Source organism: Juglans microcarpa x Juglans regia, chromosome 2S (genome assembly GCF_004785595.1).
Source record: "Juglans microcarpa x Juglans regia isolate MS1-56 chromosome 2S, Jm3101_v1.0, whole genome shotgun sequence".
NCBI classification, from domain to species: Eukaryota; Viridiplantae; Streptophyta; class Magnoliopsida; order Fagales; family Juglandaceae; genus Juglans; species Juglans microcarpa x Juglans regia.
In genome coordinates, this window is record NC_054597.1 from 28338941 (window position 1) to 28363990 (window position 25050).

Consider the following 25050-nt stretch of genomic DNA (forward strand, 5'->3'; position numbering starts at 1 on the left):
ATGGCAAACCGAGAAGAGTGCGTGAGCACATAATGGAAGTGAGAGATATTGCGGCCAAACTAAGGTCTTTAGAGATTGAGATCTTAGATTCATTCCTTGTACACTTCATACTCAACTCTCTTCCTACAGAATATGGACAATTTAAGATTTCCTACAACACACATAAGGAAAAATGATCCATTAATGAACTCTTAACCATGTGTATATAAGAAGAAAAAAGATTGAAACATGAAAATATTGAAAGTGCTCATTTTGTTACTCAAATGAAGGGACAATGGAAGAAAGGAAAAAGTGTCGGCGTTAATAAGTGGAAGAAGGATGGAAAAATGGCATTTAAACGCTATAGAGACAATGATACATGCTTCTTCTGCAAGAAAAAATGGCACAAAAAGAAAGATGCATAAAGTATAAATCATGGCTTGAGAAGAAAGGTAATATCAATTCTCTTGAATGCTATGAGTCCAATTTTGTAGACTCTCATTATAATACATGGTGGACTAATTCGGGTACTTCAATTCATGTGGTCAATATCATGCAGGGGTTTCTCGGCCTAAGGAAACCAATGGGAAGTAAACAAGGCATCTACTCAGGAATTGGGATTCGTTCACATGTCGAGGCTGTAGGAACTTTTAGACTTATTTTAAATAATGGTTATATTTTGGATCTTGAAAACACATTTCATGTACCTTCATTTTCTAGAAACTTGGTCTCTATATCTAGATTAGTACCTTTGGGATTTGAATTTAATTTTGTAAATTCAAATGTTTCTGTATTTAAAAACTCCACATTTGTAGGCTCTAGGACCTTGATTAATGGTTTGTATAAATTAAATTTAGTTTTTTTTTTAAAATAGTCTATTTACTCTGCATGATGAAGTTGGCACTAAACGTAATATTATTGGTGAGTCCTCTTCTATATTGTGGCATAGAAGATTGAGACATATCTCCATAGAGAGAATTAAAAGATTAGTTAATGATGGAGTCTTAAAGACTTTAGACTTATCAGATTTTGATACTTGTGTGGATTCCATAAAGGGTAAGCAAACCAACAAAACCAATAAAGGTGCCAAGATGAGTGAGGAAATTCTTGGAATCATACACACTGACATCTGTGAACCATTTAGTACCCCTTGTTTGAATGGTAAGAGATATTTTATCTCATTTATTGATGGCTATTCATGATTTATGTATCTTTACCTCCTTTTTGATAAATCTTAAGCACTAGATGCTTTCAAAATATATAAAAAGGAAGTAGAGAGACAATTAGAAAAGAAAATAAAGATCATAAGATCTAACAGGGGTGGAGAATATTATGGTAGATATATAGAGTTAGGGCAATGACCGGGTCCATTTGCAAATTTTCTCAAGGAAGAAGGCATTATTGCTCAGTATACACTGCCAGATTCACCTCACCAAAATGGTGTTACTAAAATGTGAAACCGTACCCTTATGGATATGGTAAGAATTATGCTCAATAATTGTAATCTTCCTTTATCTTTGTGGAGTGAGGCCTTAAAACTTGTAGCGTATATCTTAAATAGGGTTCCATCTAAGGTTGTTTTCAAAACACCATTTGAATTATGGAAATGATAGAAACCTAGTTTAAGGCATATGTGCATATGGGGTTGTCAAGTTGAAGTTAGGGTCTATAATCCACAACTAAAGAAATTGGATCTGAGGAAAGTCAATGGTTATTTGATTGGCTATGAAGAAAATTCGAAGGGCTCCAGCTTTTATTGTCCCTCGCATACACCCAGAATTGTAGAAGCCAGAAATGCAAAATTTATTGAGGGTTTTGGAATAACTGGGAGTAATGTTCCTCGAAAGATAGAGTGGGAGGAAACACAGAATTCAGATATTACATCCGTGAATGAAAATGAAATGATTGTCATTCAAGGAAATCAATCCAATACCCTTGAAGCTCAATCAATTCAAGAACCACTACCACCTCATGAGGAACATACCAACTTTGACTCTATAGTTCAACATCCACATAATATGAATGAAACTGTAGAATTAAGAAGATTCTCGAGAATAAGGAAGCCTGCTATTTCTGATGATTACCATGTGTACCTACTAGAGTCTGACTTTGATGTGGGACGTAAAGATGATCCCATCTCATTTTCACATACCATGAGTGGAGAAAATTTAAAATTTTGGCATGATGTTATGATAGAAGAAATGGAATCCATAGCTAAAAATCAAGTTTGGGAGATTGTCGAGTTACCTAAAGGAGTTAAGGCCATTGGCTGTAAATGGGTTTATAAAACCAAGAGAGAATCAAATGGTAATATCGATAGATATAAAGCCAGACTTGTAGCTAAAGGATTTACACAAAGAGAAGGTATTGACTACTCCGATACTTTCTCTCTAGTTTCTAAAAATGATTCTTTTAGAGTGATCATGGCATTAGTAGCTCACTTTGATTTAGAGCTATGTCAAATGGATGTGAAAATAGCTTTTTTGAATGGGACACTTGAAGAAGAGGTATATATGAAGTAACCTGAAGGGTTTCATTCTGATAAAGGTGATCATTTAGTTTGCAAGTTAAAGAAATTAATTTATGGATTAAAACAAGCATCCCGTCAATGGTATTTAAAATTTTACGATGTTATTACTTCATTTGGTTTTATAGAGAACATCGTGGATAACTGCATATACCATAAATTTAGTCGAAGTAAGTTTATTTTTCTAATCCTATATGATGATGATATTTTGCTTGGAACTAATAATTTGGCTCTACTACATGACACAAAAAAAATTTATATTTCAAAGCTTTCAAATGAAGGATTTAGGTGAATCCTCTTCTGTTTTGGGCATAGAGATTCATCAAGATAGGTCTAAAAGAACTTTAGGACTTTCTCATAAAGCCTACATTGAAAAGTTGTTGGAAAATTTTAGAATGAATGAATGTACACCCAATGCAACACCCATATTAAAGTGTGATAAATTCAGTTTAAATCAATGTCCAAAAAATGCTTTGGAAAATAAAGAAGTAGAAAACGTTCCATATGCATCTGCTCTTGGTAGTTTAATGCATGCACATGTTTGTATAAGACCTAATATTGCATATGTTGTGGAAATGTTAGGAATATACCAAAGCAATCATGAAATAGAACATTGGAAGGTAGAGTTTATAGCATGCTTTGAAGCAACTTCACAGGTGAAATGGTTGAGGAGTTTTATCACAGGGCTTCAAGTTGTGGGATTCAATATCTAAGTCTTTAAGAATTTACTGTGATAATTTGGTAGCAAAAGTAAACATATTGACATAAAGCGCTGTCAGAGAGAGATTTAAGGAACAAGAAGTCTCAATAGAGCATACAAGTACATCCTTTATTATTGCAGATCCCATGACAAAAGGACTATAAATAAAAATGTTTTTGAAACATGTAGAGAGCATGGGGTTAATGAGCTCATTTTATGTTTGATTTGTTCATTGTATACAGTACTTGTATTCAATGAACTTGTATACAGTACATCCTTTTGATTTGTTCATTGTATATAGTACTTTCTATCAGAGAGTGAGAGTCATGGAACAAGAAGTCTCAATAGAGCATACAAGTACATCCTTTATGATTGTAGATCACATGACAAAAGGGCTCTCAATAAAAATGTTTTTGAAACATATAGAGAGCATTGGGTTAATGAGCTCATTTTATGTTTCATTTGTTCATTGTATACAATACTTGTTGTTGTCAAGATAATATTTTTATTTGTGCACATAAAGTATTTGCTCCTAACGTATGATGTATAGACCCAGAATGACTTATAGGAAGTTATTCATAAAGAGATATATCACATATGGAAATTTATATAGAGAGACTAATATAGTGTAACACATTGAAGGAAATGTTAATATAATAACATAACCGCCATGATTCATGTATCATATCTTTCTTCTAAAGGTTAATGGTTTAAGTAGTTTTATTTGTGGCCATATTCGGTTTTGGTTACCTAGATGATTTGTAATGACTATCAAGTAAGCCAAGCGGGAGAGTGAAAGAACACGTCTCCTTGTGGGAGACTTAAAAGTGGCTTACGTGCCACACCCTTTCAAATATATTATATATATTTATTTTAATAGTTTTATGTTTATATAAAAAACTATGGGTAATTAAAAATAAAGATACTACTTATTAAAAACCAACAATTACATTCCTTGATGGAATGAAGCAACACTTAGAAAATTGTGGATAAGGGTCTTGGCCTATCGATATATAAAGGCATGTGATTATCCATCAGTCACATTCATTAATGTAAAAAAATAGGTTGAAAACTCCTACTTAATACTCTCCATATAGAAATTGTGAGGGTTCATAATTCAGAAACAATCGGTTCTTGCACATACTTGATCAACAATGGCCAGAGATTAGTATTCTAACAATTCTTTATTATTAGATTTTCTCTCAAATCTTAGAGAATTGTCTTCTTCCTAAATTAGGAGAGATGGTTAGTGTACTTTGGCTATCAATTTTGTGAAACTGTTACCTGCATTTTTCCATCACATTTTTTGTTTCACTTAAAAAATTGTTCAGGAGTAGTTCTCAGTGTTTACTGCATTTTTCCATATTGTAGGTTATCAATATGGAGTGGGGTAACTTTCGATCATCCCACCTTCCACTAATAGAATATGATCAAGCACTAAACGATGAGAGATTAAACCCTAGAGAACAAGTCAACTCTTGCGAAATCTTAATCATGCCTTAAATAAATCTCTGCTTATTTGACTGGCTCACTGAATATTTGTTACACCTTCCTGATTGTTGTGTGCAGATGTTTGAGAAAATAGCTTTTGGTATGTATTTGGGGGACATTGTATGCAGGGTTCTGCGTAGGATGGCTGAAGAAGCTGCATTTTTTGGTGATACAGTTCCACCCAAACTGAGAATTCCTTTTATACTAAGGCAAGAAAATCTTATATACACCAACTTGTTTAAACTTGTCTCTCTTTCTGATAGTAACGTCACTTTTAGTTATGCAGCTTGAAGTTTCTGAATAGTCTTCTTTTTCATTTATACTGTGCACCAATGAATATTGACTTGAATTTATGCCCATTGCCAAAATTGTTTTTGGTTCTGTATGTCATATTTGTTCCCATCAGAGACGAAGAGGGGCCACAGGGACCAAAGAGTAGAGAAACTAGAAATAAGATCCCCCCCCCCCAAAAAAAAAATGTAGGAAACATAAAGAAATTATGGGCAATTTCCTCCGTCATCCTGTCCCTTCCCACCCTCTTAACTTTGTGGGTATGTTAATGATAGTGAAACCATTGGCAATTTGACCGTAGGGGTTTTGCAAATGGGCAATTGCTTGCCACCAATTTGACTTGGTGGTCTTTTTTCATGGAGCTTTTTCTTTTTATATTTTTGGGTATCTAGGCTTTGCCATTTGTTTTTTAACATTTATGTTATTTTGATTGGCACCGAGTGTTCTTAGGGGTACCTGATTTGTCTGGTAACAATTAAGGCCTAAGTTGGATGTTATTTTGAAAATATCTCAATATTATTTATTATTTTATTGTTATTTTTTACTTATTTTTCACTACTATTCAATATTCTATCATTATTTTTCATTATTATTTCACTACTATTCACAGAATACCCCACTATCCTAACACAACCTAAATCTTTGGAAAAAACACTTGTTCTTTTCATTATTTTTTCACTACTATTCACAGAATACCTCACTATCCAAACCCAACCTAAATCTTCGAAAAAAAAATTTGTTCTTGTAATAAGTACTGTTACCATGGAGCATAAAAAAAGAAAACAGAAAGTCAATCATAATAGAGGAATTCTATGCATCAGCCACTATTCACTTTCACACCCCACATATATAGTAGTTTTTTTTATAGGGTGTGGGGATATTTTTCATAGGATGTGGGGTGGGAGGTGTGGGGCAGTAAATAATGGTTGATGAGAAAAAAATTTTATCATAATAACATCCAAAAGAAGTTTAGGATGGATAACAGAAAATTTTGCTATCGGGTGGGCTCCATTATTTTTAAAGGGCTAGCATGTTCAGGCTTGTATGTAGCATTACATGTAAGAAGGAGACAATAAATAAGTCAAATGCCCAAAAAAGTTACTTCTAATTGGAGTTAAGAATTAAGATAGTATACAAGTTGTTGATGTCGTCTTTCATAGCCTGGGCAACTCCACGCTATTGAGCTCAGTCTAGATCCTGTTGAGATAGAAAATGGGGGGGCACAGGGCGTCGTGGTACCTCCGATGCCTAAGTTAGTTGTTGGGATAGGGTGGCCAAGCAAGTGAAAGAGAAAAGTATTCAAAATCACAGAGAGAGAGCCCCCGGAGGGTGTGAGGGGGTATTTATATACCTGGCCAATGTGATCTTCTAGCAAATGGGATTCGAGGAGGTGTCATCTGTACCTATCAACCGGGTTGTGGGGGTGTTGCCTGCATCCCCCTATCGCATTCTTTGTTAGCCTTTCGTCAGGTGGCAGGATCCCATGCCTGATTGTGGCGACCACTGACACCTTAGTCCAGGCCGCGCCATGCTTGGCATTGTCTTCCATTTAATGCATCGCGGCCATGGTCAGGCGAGCCTGCCATCAGTACCAGAGCACATGGAGTTGTCCCTGACACCCTGCTCTTGAGTTGTTAGTGTTTCCATCTGTGCTGCTTTCAGAGCCTGGGTGTCATTGTCCTTCTTGACACCTTGATTTGACCCCGATGCCTTGATCATGGGTGGTCAGGGGCGATCCATACCTTTGACCAGTCCTCACACAAGGCACGTCTTTTACCCCTTCCCACTATAGGCCTTCTGGGTCGGCTTGGCCCATGCTACCCAAGCGACCTGGGCAAGTTCATTCGGCCCACCCTAGGTCTAAGGGATTATTCCCCTCACAGTACCCCACAAATTCCTAGCATATTTGTAGGGTAGGAATTGAAAAGAAAAAAATGAGTTGTGACTCCCCACATTTTGTCGTATTAAAGCCTTGGTGGCGTAACTGCAGCTCCCTGTCCACATGTGGAGTCGGGGTGGGAGTACGGCATCCACATGCGTGTCTCCCACATATTCGACTTTTCTGGGAACACGATGGTTTGGGTCACTCGAAATGATCTTTTTGGCTGCTCTATGTGGATTGGGTGCGATTACTTCCGTTCTTCTACTCAAGGTTGTCCCATTGGCGAGTTTCCCACCCGCGTGGAATGCCCGAGATGGGGCCGTCTCGACCACGCGCCCAACTGATGGTTGTTGTGTCATCACGTCACCTTATACACAAAACAGTCACGTCCCTTCGATTCCTGACTCGTGTTCGCTTCATTGCCAACCGAACACCAATTATCACCCACTCCCCTGTTTAAACCTTGTTCCCCCTTCGTTCCTCCTATTTTTGCCTCTACATTCCCAAAATCCTCTTGTTTTTTCTTCTTCAAGCTTTCCTTAAAGACTCTTTCTCTTCTTTCTCTTCCATACTCCCATATTCTCTTCGTGTGTCTTGCCATGGCTACACCTAGCAAAATCGAAGGTCGCATCCTCTCTTTCACTTGGAGGAACTGGGAGTCGATCGTAATAGGCGACAACCTCCGTGCGTGGTGAAGGTTGTACGCCATTCTGGTTATGAGGATTCTTGGCCACTGTGTTCTCGGCGTAGTGGTCCTCTTCCCATTGATGTTCTCTAACAGGTTGCGGCTGCCGTTTTGCCACCCCATCTGGGACATCCTCTACTTCTTGAAGTTGGCTCCCGCGTAACTCCACCCAATGCCTTACGAATTATGGTGGCGAGTTGCATAATCTTTTCAGCAAGTGTTAAGCAAGGTTTCAAATGAGTATCCTGACTTGACTGCTTGGGAGTTCTTATTAGTCTACAGGATTTTGCGCCTCAATGGGAGCTTGTGCAGTTTTCAAGCTTGAGCCGCAGAGAAGCGCTTCGTCTCTCAGGAGAGGCATTTTTCTTCCATCAAGGAATGGCAACGGCACTTCTTCTTCATCTCTAGCTTGGCCTGGGAGTATCCCTAGAGAGAGGAAGTTTATCAGAAATTTCCCGTTTAGGCTGTTTGGGCAAATGTACTGTAGAGTCAAACCCTCTCGATCAAACTATCCTAAAGAGAGGAGTTCAAAGTCGCAACTATTTTGTCTTGGGTGGCCGTCCACCACGTTGCGTCTGAGATAGACACGCTATTGACATAGGTTAACATCAGGCAGCACCTGCTCCTTCTCAACCGATCCTTAGTGCTCGGTCGAGAGTTTCCCCTCTCTTCTCTTGGGAGGAAGTGCCAGCCTTCCCTTGGTGTGGTTTACAATCGGGGCAAACAACTTCAAACCGATGCCGGGGTCACCCCTGGGTCTAGGGCTCCTCTCATGGGGCCTCAACCAGTTCATCACGTCGACCTCCATCGGGATCTCCATTCAACGAGTTCAACACTGCTTCCCTACCAGCTCTGTCGAGCACCCCTCGCAGTACCTCTCACAACTCATTTTGCCCGGCACCAACAGGGTCTGCTCGAAGTACTTTAGGCAACACCTTTTCCCAAGCTCCGGCCGGCACCTTCCATCAAGGCTCATCCAACTCTTCCCGCCATGTCTTGGCCATCAATGTCGTTCGCCCTTCATTCACGCTGCCTGTGGTCCCACTGCCGATAGCCGCTTTTGGTGACGGTGAGGATAAGGAGGACGACCTCGTCCTGAATGCTATGTTTCTCAATGCCTTCATGCATCCTGCTCCCCTTAGAGCCTTCCTGACGGTCGAGTCCCTGCGCTCCTTCGAAGATACTCTTGCCAAATAGGAAGCTGCTCCTGCCATGCCTTCAGTCAGGGAGATGGATTCCCCATCTCCCCCAAAGCCTCTGATCCCTACTCACCACCGGAGGCCCAAGCCGGGCTCCCCCCAAGCACATCAGCAAGTCAAGGGACTTGTGTGCCACTGGTTGTGAGCTGGGCAAGGCTCGGGAGGCCCTGACACTAGCCAATGAATCATGGAGAGTCCAGAGACTCGGCTTGTAGCACTACGGTTGGCAAGTTAAGGGACTTGTATCTGGCTGGCTATCGATGGTCAATGTTCGAGAGGCCCTAACCCTAGCCCATGCATTGTGGCGAGTCAAGAGGCTCGACTTGTGGCAAGAAGATCAACGAGTCAAGGGACTTGTGTCCAATTGGAAGTCGATGGGGCAGGGCTCTAGAGGCCCTAGCTGTAGCCAATACATCATGGTGCGTCCAGAGACTCGACTTGTAGTACAAAGGTCAGCAAGTCAAGGGACTTGTGTGTGACTGGTTGTGGGTGAAGCAAGGCTCGGGAGGCCCTGACCCAAGCCAATGCATCGTGGAAAGTCCAGAGACTCGGCTTGTAGCACGAAGGTTGGCAAGTCAAAGGACTTGTGTCCGACTGGCTATCGATGGACAAGGTTTGAAAGGCCCTAACCCTAGCTCATGCATTGTGGTGAGTTGAGATACTCTTCTTGTAGCACGAAAGTCGGCAAGTCAAGGGACTTGACTATCAATGGGCAGGGCTCGGGAGACCTTGGATCTAGCCAATGCATCGTGGCGAGTCCGAAGGCTCAGCTTGTAGCACGAAGGTCGGCAAGTCAAGAGACTTGTGTCCAACTGGCTGTCGATGGGGCAGGGCTCAGGAGGCCCTGGCTCTAGACAATGCATCGTGGTGAGTCCAGAGACTCAACTTGTAGCACGAAGGTCGGCAAGTCAAGAGACTTGTGGATTGGCTGTGGGCAGGGTAGGGCTTGGAGAGTTCAGAGACTCGGCTTGTATAATTAGGGCTTTTAGATAAAGGCAAATGGAGGTGAAATAATATGTGTTTTCTCATTCATAAGTCGTTGGATACATTGTTGGGCAAGACTGTGGCCTTTAGACAAAGTACTCTCTTAAGTGCTCGGCATTCAATGGTTAGGGCAATTCGCGACCTTCCTGGTCCTTCAGACGATAAGAGCCCAATCTTATGCCGGTTGCCACCGCAAAAGGCCCTTCCCATTAGGGACCAAGCTTTCCTTCTTCTTGGGTGGCGACTCCTATCTGCTCTAGGACCAAGTCTCCTACCTTGAAGGCCAAAGGTTGGACTCATTTTTTAAAGCATCGTTCAACTTTCCACTTGTTATTCGCCATCCTCCTTGTTGCTTCTTCTCGCCTTTCTTCTAGGAGGTCCAGGTTTTCTTTTAGTCCCTCGTTATTACGGTCTGGGTTAAAGTGTTGAACTCGATACATGGGCATTCCACCTCTACTGAAATTACAACTTCGATCCCATAGACAAGTGTGAAGGTGTTTCTCCTGTGGGGATCTTGACGGATGTTCAGTAGGCCCATAATACATCGGGAAGCTCTTCGGCCCCTCACCCCTTCTGATCCCCCAGCTTCTTCATCAGGATATTTAGCAATGTCTTGTTGGTAGCCTCTACTTTTCCATCAGCTTGCGGGTGCCCCGAAGATGAGTACTTGGCTTTAAAGTTGAGCTATGCACACCACTCCTGGTGATGCAAGCAAATGAATTGCCTGCCATTGTCCGATATGAAGCTCTGAGGAATGCTGAACTAACAGACTATGGATCTCCAAATGAATCTTCTGATGGCCTGGGCCATGATTGTCACCACTGCTTCTACTTCCACCCACTTTGTGAAGTAGTAGACTGTTACTACTATAAACTTCACTCTTCCCTTACCCATGGAAAATGGGCCGATAAGGTCCAGCCCCCATTGTGCGAAGGGCCAAGGGGGCATGATGGATGTCAGCTCTTCCGACGGACAGTAGGGGATGGGCGCATGTTCTTGGCACTTGGGGCATTTTTTCACGAAGTCCTTTGAATCTCAGAGGGAGTGGGGCCAATAGTACCTTGCACACGTGACTCTGGAGGCCAACGCCCTTCCAAGAGAGTGACTCTGGCGGACAGTGTATCTCAGCTAAGACATACTGGGTTTCCTCAGGCGAGATGCACCTTAGGAGGGGCTCGGAGAAACCTCTTCTATACAAGACTCCTTCTAACAATGTGAAACGTGCAGCTTTATTTCTAATCTTTTATGCATCTACCTGGTCGCTCTTGACTAGGCCTTCATCAAGGTACTTTATGATATCAATGGTCTACTCCAACGGTGATGGCTGGACGACGGATATGTTGATCCCGATAACAGATGTGTCAACCGTTCAGGCTACAATATCCGGAAGTGGGGCCTCTTCCTGGCCTAAGGTGGCCCTTGCCAAATGGTCTGTTTTGTGGTTCTTCCCCATTGGGATCTGCTAGATGTGGAAATACTTGAAAAGGTCGCGCACCTCCCCCACCTTCTAGAGGTACTTCTTCAGTTTTTTCCCTTTTTGTGGCGAACTTCCACGTTACTTGAATGACTACCACTTGCGAGTGGACTCTTACCTCAATATCGATGGCTCCTAATGACCTGGCTACCGACATTCCTACCAGCAGTGCCTCATACTCAACCTCATTTTTGGTACTTTTGAAGCAAAGTTTGATTGCGTAGTCATCCTCCTCCCTGAGCTCTATGATGATGTGCACCCCTACACCCATTTCCCCCTAGCTCGGTAGGATGAACTGTCGACGTAGACCTGCTAAGGCTGGCCTTGGTGTGCAATAGGCACCTCTTCTGGAAAGTCTAAGAAATTTGCTAGCACTTTCCCCTTGATTGTCATGCAAGGGAGGTACTCAATGTCGAACTCACTCAATTCAATCGCCCAGTTAATCATTCGGCTAGACACATCAGGTTTCTGTGACATTTTTCTGAGGGGAACATCAATGAGCACCTTCATCGGGTGAGCTTGGAAGTATGGCCTTAGTCTCCTTGCGGCAATGACCAATGCGAATGCCAGCATCTCTGTTCGAGGGTATCTGAACTCGGCTGCTTGAAACACTTGGCTCATGCAGTAGACAGGTCGTTGTTCCCATTCCTAGTTGTGGGTTAGGACAGCAGACACAACATTCGAGGTTACCGCCAGGTATAAAGTCAAGCTTTCTCCTGACTTGGTCCAACTAAGAAGTGGTGGGTGGACCAAGTATTCATTCAGCTCCGTTAATGCCCAATCTCACTCAGCGTTCCAACCCTGCACCTTTCATGGTACCTCTAAGAAAGGAAGGCAGCAGTCGATTGACCATGCGAAGAACCAATTCAGGGTCGTTACTCTCTCTGCCAGCCTCTGGACCTCGTGAATTGTTCGCGGTGTGGGCATACTCACTATCGCCTCCACCTTTTTTGGATTGGCCTAGATTCCTTGCTTCGAGACCATGAAGCCCAAGAACTTCTTCGACTCGAAGTCGAAGGCATACTTTTGCGGGCTGAGTTTCATTTGGTATCTCCTTAGCATTGCGAAAGTTTCCCAACAGTCAGCGATATGCTGCTCGAGTTTCCTGCTTTTGACCAAGAGATCATTTACATATACCTCCATGTTCCGTCCAAGCAGCTCCTTGAACATTTGATTAACCAGTCATTGGTAAGTTGCGCCAACATTCTTCAGACTACACGACATAGCTTTGTAGTAGTAGAGTCCCCAGTCGGAGATGAAGGTTGTCTTTTCCTCGTCAGTTGGGTTCATACTGATCTGATTGTACCTCGATTATGCATCCATGAAATTGTGCAGGGGGTGCCCAACCGCCCAGTCCACTATCATGTCTATACATGGTAGGGGGAAGCTGTCCTTCAGACAGGTCTTGTTTAGGAGAATGAACTCAACACACAGTCTCCACTTCCCACTCGCCTTCTACACCAAGACCACATTAGATAACCATTCGAGGTAGTGAGCCTCCCTAATGAACCCCACAGCTAGGAGTCTGTGACACTTTTGCTTGACCTTCTTAGCCTTAGGATTCACACTCAAGAGATGCTCAATGATTGTTTTGTCGGTTCCAGTTATTTCTTCATTGCTCCAGGCGAACATGTCTTGGTGCTAGGCGAGAAGCAGTTTTGTGAATCTTCTTAGATTGAGGGCTATTTTGTAGGGGTGTGCAAAATTCTGAAAATTCCGACTCCGTCTGACTTCCTCTCCAACTCCGACTCCGACTTCGTCGAAGTCATCGGAATTCAGAGTCGGAATTCGGAGTAGCTCCGAATATCTATTCGGAGTCAGAGTCGGAGTCGGAGTCGGAGTCGGAGCTCCAAGAAACTCCGATTCCGACTCCGAAATTTTTTTTGCTGTACACTTGCGCTCGAGCAAGGTGTCGAGCGCAAGTCGAGCACACGTTGTATTGAACATTGGCTCGATCGACATGTCGAGCGGAAGTCGAGCGAACCTCTTCCAGAGAGGTTTGCTCAAGCAGAAGTCGAGCGAACCTCTTCCAAAGAGGTTCGCTCGAGCGACATGTCGAGCGCACGTCGAGCTCCGATCTTATGTCAGAGCTCCTATAGGAGGTCGGAGCTCCGACCTCCGATCGGAGTCGGACTCCGACTCCAATTCGGAGTCGGAGTCGGAGCTCCAATTTGGCTCCGACTCTTATCGGAGTCGGAGGTCAGAAACGAGCACTCCGACTCCATTGGAGTCGAAGCCCAGCCCTACTATTTTGTCCCCACATGGACAGTTTGCTTGGGTCTCTGTGGGTCCACCAACACCAACTCTAAGGGCTCATAGGGCTCATAGGGCTCTGCCTGCCGCAGTGCCTGCTCATCACTAACTTGCTCATCCAGCTCCGTCATGGTCGGGGTGGAGGCAAGTTGGTAGCCTTTAGAACTCCTTCAAGAGCTCGGAACTCTTTGGCCTCCTACTTCAACTCCCGCACGTAGCATTCTCATGCCCACAGGTTGTTCACAAATTGCCCACAACAGATCTCGCCCACTCCCGTGAGAGTTGGAAATTTCATCTTCAAATGGAATGTGGAGGTCACCGCCCTCAAGTTGTTTAGTGTTGGTCACCCTAGGATTGCATTGTAGGAGAAGGATGCTTTCACCATGAGGAAATCCACCATGGTAGCTGCTCTCTTCCCTGCCAGGATGGATAAGGTGATGACTCCAATTGGTTGGACTATGTCTCCGGTGAAGCCTTTAAGGGGCATTGGGTTAGGGCATAGCTAATCAGGGGTAATGCCCATTTGGATGAAGGTTTCCCAAAATAGAATATCAGCAGAACTGCCGTTATTGATCAGAACCCTTCTCATTGCGTAGCTGCCAATCTGTAAGGTCACTACCAAGGCGTCGTCATGAGGGTGGAGGATGCTCTCCTCATCCTTCTCACAGAAGGTTATGATCGTCCCCTCGAGTGGCTCTTGGAGCTCGACACCGCCTTGCTGGTAGTGAACACTTCTTCATACCGGGCTCTTCTAGCGTGGGCCCTCCACACCGAGAAGGTGGTCCCTTCCCTGGCGTATCCTCCTACGATTGTGTGGATTTCAACCACATTCCCTCTGGCCGGGCCTCTTCAGCGTGGACTTACTCTAGGGCATCCTCTCGCCCTTTGCCTTGCTAGACTTTCACTTCTCCATTGTCACATGCGACCATCGGGTAGTCGGGAATGCTGCTTGTCACCTCGTTGGTCTAGCAATGCTTTTAATTCCTCCATCTTCTGGTTTCTAGTAAACCAATCTTCTATTCGGTGGTTGTCAGTGTGGTGGTAGGTGCAGTATTAGGGGTGGGCCAGATCTTCTTGTTGTTCTTTTTGCAGGCTTGGGTTTCTTTCGACCTCCACGGCCATGCTGGAGTGTGTGCATGGTCCGACCCTTCTGCAAGCAGACTATTCTTCCTTGCGCTTCTCGTATGCCTTCTTCTTGTTACCTTCCCGGCCCACATTATTGCAATGCTCAATGGCTCTTTTGTTTACCTAATCAAACTTGGTCTTCCAAGCGGCCACCAACCCTCGAAGTGTGTCTTCGGCATTGATGAAACAGTCGGCTCGGTCCATGAACTCCCTTAATGGTTTTTTCGCACGATTTTGGTCATAAAAGGGATACGAGGCTAGAGCCCCCCTAGCAGAGCCGCCATGGTGATCTTTCCATCCTAGTCATCTATTGTCATGTGCTCCCTATTGAACCAAGAGAAGTATGACTTCAAACTTTCATCATCTCGTTGCTTCACCACCAAGAGATAGGTTGTGGGACGCCTCATTTTCTTGTTTGCCACAAACTGCGACAGGAAGAGACAGGCCAGCTCAGCGAAGCTGTCAATGGTACTGGGCAGTAGGGACTCGAACCATGTTCTTGTCGTCCCCTTCAAAGTGAGAGGAAAAGCCCTGCACGCGACTTATCCTAGGAATCCGTGTAGGGTCATATGGGCTTTGAATGTTTCCAGATGTTCTAGCAGGTCGTTGGACCCATCATATGCATCTATCTGAGGAACTTTGAATCTTGGGGGAAGGGGAACTGCCATAACCTCAGCGATATATGACAGCTGGTCCACTGTGGTTGTCGAACCCATCCGTTTGGCCATTTCAGGCATATTTGTCTCCGAGTTCATGGAGCTGGAGGTGCATTCTGCACCACTTTTCTTCAGCTACCCCTACTTCAGGGACTCAATGGGACACGGAGTGATGGCTATGCTCGCCTCTCTCCAACTCCCCGTTGGTTCTCCGTAGGGAGGCATTCTCCTAGCAGAGAGCCGTCACCTCCTCCATTAGCTTCCATATCATTTCACCTTGTCCGTTGACTCTTGCTTCCATTGTTTCGAGTTGTTCTTCTTCACGGCGTGAGGCTTGAGAGCACATCGTTGCCTGCATGCGAAGGACACGTTATTATAAGAAAGAAAAAGATCCCACAGACGACGCCACTGTTGAAGTCGTGTTTCACGGCCTGGGAAACTCCAAACTCAAGGTGTCATGGTACCTCCGATGCCTAAGTCAGTTGTTGATATAGGGTGGCGAAGTAAATGAAAGAGAAAAGTATTCAAAATCAGAGAGAGAGAGAGACCCCCAGGGGGTGTGAGGGGGTATTTATATACTTGGCCAATGTGATCTTCTGGCAAATGGGATTCAAGGAGGTGTCATCCATACCTGTTAGCAGGGTCGTGGGGGTGTTGCCCACATCCCCTCATGTCGCGTTCCGTGTCAGCCTTTCATTAAATGGCAGGACAACATACCTATCAGTACCCGAGCACAAGGGGTGGTCCTTGACACCCTACTCTTCAGTTGTTGGCTCTTCTGCCTATGCTGCTTTCAACTCCTGGGTGTCAGTGTCTTTCTGACACCTTGATTTGACCCTAAGACCTTGATCATGGGTGATCAGGGGCGATCCATACCTTTGACCGGTCCCCACACAAGGCGCATCTTCTACCCCTTTCCACTATGGGCCTTCTAGGTCAATCTGGCCCATGCTACCCAAGCGACCTGGGCCAATTCGTTCAGCCCACCCCAGGTCTAAGGGATTACTCCCCTCACAGTACCCTCCGAATTTCTAGCATATTTCTAGGGGATTACTGCCCTCACACAAGCATTCCATTTGTTTACTAAGAAATACTACTTTTAAGTTCCTTCAATTGTTACAGTTAAGTGGTTTGCCTGGCACCTAAGAAATACTACTTTTAAGTTCGTAAGTCTGCCAATAGGATCCTTAAGCATGTGGTCGACCTTGCAAGCCAGTTTAAGAAAAGTGATAATCCCTTGCGTGAAGAATATATGGTTTTGGCCACGCTTTTATGGTGACATATTGGGGTGACGAGGGAATTATTTAGGATATCAATTTTTGTATTTGTCATTTTAATTAAACGTAATAATGTTTACCCTTTGTGTTGTGTAAGGGCTTCAAAGGATTTAAAAAATTACTCATTAAAAATAGAGTAAAGCAAACAGTAAAAAAGGGTTGAAGAACAAAAAAGTTTTCAAAAATTCGGGAATGAAACGACAAAGTACAGTGAAATAGGGGATAATTTAGTATGAAAGTGCAAACACAATGGTGAAGTTATTACTAAAAAGAATATTATGGAATTCAGCCCTAGTGGAATTCCTTAGCTTTAGTCTAAGGATTCGAAGTCGGCAAAAGACCAATTCCTTTTTAGGGAGTGAGTCCAACAGCTTTATGGCTCAATTCCTTTCATTCCCCTAGTCATTGGTTCATACCTTATCAGATCCTCTATGGTTACTAAAAAGAATTGAATGGTGAAGTTATTACTAAAACTCACATCTCACATCTCACAGTGCATATATAAACTTCAATTTCTCAATTACACATAGATCTCATTGTTTCTAATCAACTAATCCAATATAAATAATCTAAACATACTACAAAACTTCAAAAATAAACATCAACCTTCCGATAATAATAGCAACCTTCTAGGCTTAATCCACCAAGCTTAAATCATCTCACTCATACTCCTAGTCTTGATCCTCAACTGAAATATTCAAATTATCTGAAAAATATTGTGGAGATAAGGGGTGAGTTATCAATAACTTAGTAAGCAGAAAATATATACTAGTACGTAAACATGAGCCTTTTCAAAGAGCTTAGAATGCAAAAATAAAACATTTCAGTTTCAATATGGAGATCGCAAAAATGTGTTATCAAAAAATCAGAGCGACATTTCGAACAGTTCATATTCAAAGACCCTCTGGCTTAACATAACTGAATATTTTCATCTTATCATATCATCATATCATATCATATCACCATAACATATCATATACCATGTTTAACCCCCGTGGTAGGGTTGTCTTATCCCTAGTAGCTAAACCAGGTAGTATCAAAATGTGAGTCTTTTCCTTACTCATTCTCAGAGCCCCAAGTATGCATACAGAAAAGCACATGCAGAAAACTACTTTGTTTCCAAAGTGGATGCACTCATATCAGAGATGTTGGTATAAACCATATAACAAATTAGAGCCATCTTATCAGAACCAGAAACAGGATCAGAAAGTCATGCCAAAAATTTTTCAGATGTCATACCATATCAAATAGAAACCTAAACATTTTCTTTTCATTTTCACATAAACAAAACAGATTTAGAGCATCTTCATATAACATGTACAAAATTCACAAATTTCATATTCACTCTTTTGCAGATTTCAGAAATAGCATGTCAAAATATTTCTCATGTTTACACCAATCATGTCATAAAACACTTTCTCTTTTATATAGATTTCATGAGTAATGCGGAACACATAATTGAGGTTATTTTCACATTTATTTTCAAAACATATCATGCATATTTTTCATAAAATCAACACCAGTTCATTTTTTTTTATGTAAAGTATAGCATAAGATCCCCGCGTACCTATACTTTTTAACTTTTCTGAATTCTCTCACAATTGTGCTAAATGAATATCAATCGTTACCTATAAAATAGTTGCATAACTTTTGTGAATTTCCAATTGTACGTATATTTCATAATTAAAGCTAGAGAATGAAAGAATCTATTTTCCTTTAACATCTAAAATCCTCAAACACTGAAATACCATTTCCTCCAATTACTTTGATTTTCACATAATTTTCTCCAAACAATTACACGATTAAATCCTAAGATCATATTACTCGTAAATTGGTCTTAGAATATTATTATGCAAGCACGTGATCTTGATACCAAACTATACATATTAAATTCATGATATCCACCCATGGCCTGTAAACCTCTGAGCCCATAACCCAAAACAAAATAGCATACTAATTTCTATAAATAATTAAACCCAAGACCGCCTAAGAAATCAACTTCCTCATAAAATTGAGCTCACTAGAAACTCACAAAATCAAGCCCAAAGCACGTGAACATCCAAACCCATCAGATATGGTCTTGAGGTAATTTCACACACTAGCACTACTGTTAAGTGTCCTCATCTAAAAGCCAACACATGAGAGAAAAAGATTATGCAGCAGATGCTCACCTAGAGGAAACCAGGCACTAAGCAATGGAAATCCAACGGCTAGCAGAGATGAAATCACAGTGGCCTCCTCCCTGGCACGTGGTGGAGTTCAGAGAGAGAGAACGAGAAAGAGTGGTGGCTTAAGCACCTTGATGGGGGAGCTGCTCTGTTTTTGGCAAGGGAAAACAAAGGCCTCTTGGCGTGCGATGGTGGCTTGGGTTTCACAGTGCAAGGTGGTGGCAATGTGGAGCTCCCAATGCGAAGTGGTGGCTGGAACTGAGGGAATGTGGGAGAGGCTTGCTTGGTGGTAGTGCATGCACTGGAAGATTGTGGGTGTGAGTGGCATGAGGTGGCGTTCCTTTGCTTTGGTACTGATGGCGAAGCTATGGCATGGCAGCTGCATGCGGTTGCATGGTTTTCTATGTGTAGGAGTTCTGGTTGTGGTGATGTGGGGAAGAAACGTGCAAACTAAAGGGGCGGTGGTCGTGAAGTGCTTGTTGTTGGTTTCCAACATGGTTTGTTGATTGGGTGTTGAACGATGGGTGGCCTACGACTAAGCGGTAGTTGGCTTCACATCAGTTCTCTAAGTGTGCTACGATCATGGCTGAGATGGATATGTTCTGAGTTGCACAAAACAGAGGCTTTTAGTTGGTCTATTCCAACAAAGGTGGTGTTGTCGCAAGGTGGTTTCCACGATCTGTTGTGTGTGGGATGATTGCTAGTGTGGACTAGAGGGTTGTTGGTGCATGCAGGGGTAGTGTTGTGGGTGGAGGCTTGCGGGTTGGTGTTAAGCGGTATTGGGGTAGAGTGGGTCTACGGTGGTGTAAGGCAGAGGCTTAAGTCATTTGGCCCGGTAGCTTCTATCGTGCAAAAGCAGGGTGGTTCTCATGGTTGTCGATTGAGGAGAGTAGACAAGGAGGTGAAAATAAAATTAAGAGAGAGACCAAGAGGAAGAAATAGAGGTGAGAGAGAGAGAGCGGTTGGTTAGAAGATAATTTGAGGGTGAAGAAAAGAAAATTAAATTGAAGGGGCGTGGGTGAAAAGTGGGATTCATGGAAAAAGAAATGGGGGAGCAACTAACGTGAGGAGAAGAATTCGGGGGGAAAACAAATCGTCCGGATGGAGCATGGGTTCGAGGAAGAAGAAACTGAAAGGAAAAGGAGTTTTTCCTGAAAACGACATCATGTGGGCCTTTTGGGCGGGGCTCTTCCTGAGCTTGGGTCGTAGGCTTGGGCTCTGGGTATTACAAAATGCATCTCTTTTGCCACAATATTCTCTCCATTTCTGACTGCCAGTACATTAGAGTCAAGTTTGAAAACATGACACATTTCATTTAAGTGACAAGGCTTCTTGACCTCTTCATCCGAGGCATCACCTATAGGTTTTCCATCTTGAATGTGTCACAATGCCCATTTGTCTAGGGATGTGTATTCATCACCATCATTGACTTTCCTTCTTGGTTGTCAGTTCCAAAAGGATAATCCAAAAATTGCATACAATGATCTTCTCATTAATTATGCCCGTCCAAGCATACTTTGCATTCCAATTCAACAATATAAAGCTAAGCCAAACTTCTGGTGATGGAAAAAGAGGAAAACATCATCAATAAAAGGAAACTTGAAAATTTATATAATTACACACCTGTAGCTATGTAGCTAAAAGACCCAGCCACTGCTAACATTGTAGCCAGTTCTCCCTCCTTGACCAATATCTTTGCTAGACCAAAATCAGCTATTCGTGCATTGAAATAGAGATCTAAAAGGATGTTGCTTGAATTCACATCTCGATGAACAATGGGTAGTGAGCAACATGGTACATATAGGAGAGCCCCTGGGCAGCTTCAACTTCACATCTCCTGAACATTGCTCAACATCTTCATTTGGCTTTGAATTCCTTAAGAAGGAAGAAACATCTCAGTTGCTGCATTCTTCTCTCCATTTCTAACTGGCTGGCTGCATTGGAGCAAAACCTTAAGAACCTTTTTCATGGATGGTCTAGTAGAAGGCTGTGTGCTAGTACAATAGAGTTCAAGTCTAAAAACATGACACATTTCATTCAAGTGAGAGGGCTTCTTAACCTCCCCATCCAAGGCATCACTTATAGGTTTTCCATCTTGAATGTGTCACAATCCCCATTCGGCTAGGGATGTGTGTTCATCACCATCATTGGCTTTCCTTTCAGTTGTAAGTTCCAGAAGGATAACCCTAAAGTCGTAAACATCGATCTTTACATTAACTCTTGTCATGCGAGCATACTCTACATTTCAATTAAACAACACAAACTAAGCCAAACTTCTGGTGATGGAAAAAGAGGAAACATCATCAATAAAAGGAAACTTGAAAATTTATATTGTCTCACACCTGAAGCTATGGAGCCAAAAGAACCAGCCACGATTGACATTGTAGCCAGTTCTCCCTCCTTGATCAACATCTTTGGTGGAAGGTCAACTCCACCAATTATCTGATTCTTGCTCTAATGACAAGAAATATCTTGGTCATTCTGATCACTACTGTAGCATTTGTGTTTACATTTAGCACAGGAGGCCATGTCCTAGATCTGTTTAGGAGTTCTTCGGCTCCTAGAACTGTAAAGGCTCTTGTGTGCACGCAAAACTGGTTGAAATCCACTCCTATATGCTTGAGTCAAAATTATTCAGATACCATTGATGATGCAGAGAGCTAAAAGTTAGACTCGGGTAAAGTATTTAGAGATTTTTTTAGTTGTTATATGTGTTGATTTTGACATTTTGTGATACTAACCTTCTATACTTTAACATCTTAATGTAAAATTAGCCATCATGGCGAGCTTACTTCATGAAGATGATTGAGGTTTGAGTTACTTACATGGCAATAGCACTATGATTGAGGTTGTGATGTTCTTAACCTGTTGTTTAGTTATATATTGCTCATGTTAGATATGTTGTTGACAACTGTGTTGCACTATTATTATTGGCTTTAGACCAAAGGGCCAAAGGTCCAAAGGACACATGAGACCTCAAACGAGTTAGATTGGTTTAATTTTTTGAGAAATAAAATTGCATGAAACTTTTGGCTAGCTAGTATACATCATCTTTTGATTTTCCTGTATTGATATATTATATAGGTCCAAAAATATTTTTCTAATTAAAATCTTTTCATATTTTTTTTCAGACACAACTTGAAAGTTGGAATGGCAGTGTGGCACTTGGAACATTTAAAGTATTTTGGTTCATTTCTTGCCTTGTTAGGCAATTATATTTGTTGTTGGAAACATTTAATTCTGTTGGCACTTAGAAAATATTGGGTTTCTTTTTTTCTCAGAATTGGAACTTAGAAAATGGCAGTTGTAGTCGTTGAAAGAAAATATTATTATGATTGATGTGGATGATGGGTGTGGTCTTCTGGATGATTTTAGATGTGGTTGATGGATGATGGGTGTGGATGTTTATTGTAGTGATTAGTTGGATGTGGATGATGGATGATGAGAGTGGATGTTTATTGTAGTTATTAGTCCTTTTTTATTTTTTATTTTTATTTTTTGAAGCATGTTAATATGTTACTTGTTTTTATTTTTTTATGTTTTTAATAAAATTGAAGCAAAAGTGAATTATTTACTTTAGATTGTAATTTTTGAAAAAAATTAAATTGAAAAGCTCACACAAAAAATTCTTTTTAAAAAAGTGTGCCAAAAATGAAGTTGAAAACAATAAAAAAAAATTAAAAAAAAAAAAAAAAAAAAAAAAAAAGAGAGAGAAGCCCAAAATCCGACTCCACTCTGACAATTCAGAGTCGGAGCGGAGGATGAACATCTCAGAGTCGAAGAATCGGCATATAGACTCCGACTTGGTCGGTGCTCAGCCCTAAACCATAGAGGACCTAGTCTTTTATTATCCTTAAACAGTGCTCAACATCCTCATTTGGCTTTGAATTCCTTAGGATGGGAAAAACATTTCAGTTGCCGCCTTCTTCTCTCCATTTCTGACTGGCTAGCTGCATTGGAGCAAAACTTTGAGAACCTTTTTCATGGATAGTCTGGTAAAAGGCTGTGTGCCAATACAATAGAGTCCAAATTTAAAAACATGACATATTTCATTCAAGTGACAAGGTTCCTTGACCTCCTCATCCAAGGCATCAACTATTGGTTTTCCATCTTGAATGTGTCATAATGCCCATTCGGCTAGGGATGTATGTTCATCGCGATCATTGGCTTTCCTTCCGGTTGTTAGTTCCAAAAGGATAACCTTGAAGCTGTAAACATCAATCTTCTCATTAATTCTTGTTGTGCGAGCATACTTTACATTTCAATTCAACAACACAAACTAAGCCAAACTTCTGGTGATGGAAAAAAAGGAAAACCATAATCAATAAAAGAAAACTTGGAAATCTATATTGTCACACACCTGGAGCTATGTAGCCAAAAGAGCCAGCCACGGCTGACATTGTAGCCAGTTCTTCCTCCTTGACCAACATCTTAACTAGACCAAAATTAGCTATTTTTGCGTTAAAATTGAGATATAAAAGGATGTTGCTTGACATCACATCTCCATGAACAATGGGTAGTGAGTAGTCATGGTGCATATAGGAGAGCTCCTGGGCAGCTCCAACTGCTATATGCAACCTCTTAGGCCAATCCAAGACAACATGACTGACTGAACTTAAAAAGGTTGTTGCTCTACTTTTCCTATGCAGCTAGCGATCCAGGCTATGGTTATCCAAATACGTGTAGACAAGAATTTTTGTATTATCATTGGAGATACAGCAGGGAAACTTCGCTATGTTAGTATGTCGAATTGAACTAAGTATTTTGACTTCTACCAGAAATTCTTTTTCAAGCTTTTGTTCTAGCTTTCTGTTATTCCAAATCTTCTTCACAACAACAATATCACCTAAATGATGAACAACAACACGATATACTTGACCTGATCCACCAGAACCAATCACGTTATTTTTTGTCAATCCTGACAAAATGTTTGATTCTATGAAATTCAGCTTCTAGAATGAGATGAGCTTCCATGTCAAATGCAATGCATGCTTTATCTTTTTATAATTTATGATCACAAAGAATGAAATAAATAAACCTAGAAGAATTGCTAACACCAAACATATGATCCAAACAAAATTTTTGCTCAACTTTTGGCGGCGGGAACTGCAGTTCTTGAGGTTAAGGGATCGAGATGGTCTATTAGCACATAGACCAGGATTGTTCAAGAAGCTGTAGGAATATGCATCATTCTTGAATTCACTTGGGATGCTTCCAATCAGATGATTTGAAGACAGATTGAGTGAAGTGAGCTTCAAGAGGCCAAGTTTTGATGGAATTAGGCCAGACAACTGGTTTTCTGACAAGTCTAATTCAGTAAGGACTGGTAAGGAACCAAGTTCCTCTGGAATTTGTCTAGAGATTGCATTTTGGCTGAGGTTTAGAGTAGTCAGCGATTTCCATGAATTAATATCTGATGAAAGGGAGCCCGAAAGTTGGTTTCGATCAAGCAAAAGAATTGTCAAACGAGAAAGACCTCGAGGAATCATGCCGTTGAAATGGTTATTACTAGCCATGAGAACCAATAAATTCCTCCAGTAAGACAGTCCTTGTGGAATTTTACCCGAAAACCTGTTGTTATTCATCTCTAATCGTGAAAGATTCCATGCCAATCTCTCAGGAAGCTCGCCTGTAAAAGAATTATCACTTAGCATCAACATTTTTAGATTCGATGATGTCCAAATACCACTTGGAATATTTCCAGAAAACTTATTTCTGTATATCTTGACTAATTCCAAACTACTGCAAGTTCCAAGTGACTTGGGCAATTCTCCAATGAGCTGGTTTTCATAAGCTACCACTTCCACCAACTTCCCATTGTAACATAAGTGTTCTAGCAACTAGCCTGTAAGCCTGTTGGTTGAAAGCCAAAGCCTTTCCAACATAGAATACCTCCCTAGTTCTGGAGGCAAACTCCCTAAAAAATTGTCGTTAAATAACTTGAGATGTATCAGCATCGAAAGACGACCAATGCTATCTGGGATTTTTCCAGATAACTGATTGAGAAACAAAGCCAGATCCGTCAAATTTCTAAGCTTTCCAAAATCATCGGGAACTGTCCCTATCAACATATTTTCCGAGAGATCAATGACATCAAGGTTCAAAGCCTCGACCACCCGAGGAATCTCTCCGGACAATTTGTTTTTGTGAAGGTAAACAATCGTTAGATTTTTTGGCATAAACAAACTATCAGGGATCTTACCGGTCAAGTTATTTTGTGACAAATCCAAATGCTCTAGAGCTGCCATTTCTCCAATTGTGTTTGGGATTTCCCCGATCAAATTCGTCCTAGCCATCCATAAAAACTTCAACTTCTTCAACTTTCGAACTCCGAATGCATCGTTGGCACCATCTTAGAA

At 41.8% G+C, this 25050-nt stretch overlaps 1 pseudogene; it reads right to left on the bottom strand.

Annotated features, from left to right (window-relative positions):
- Positions 1 to 20795: 20795 nt before the first annotated feature.
- On the bottom strand, positions 20796 to 25010 carry LOC121253536 (annotated as a pseudogene).
- Between the last annotated feature and the right edge of the window lie 40 nt (positions 25011 to 25050).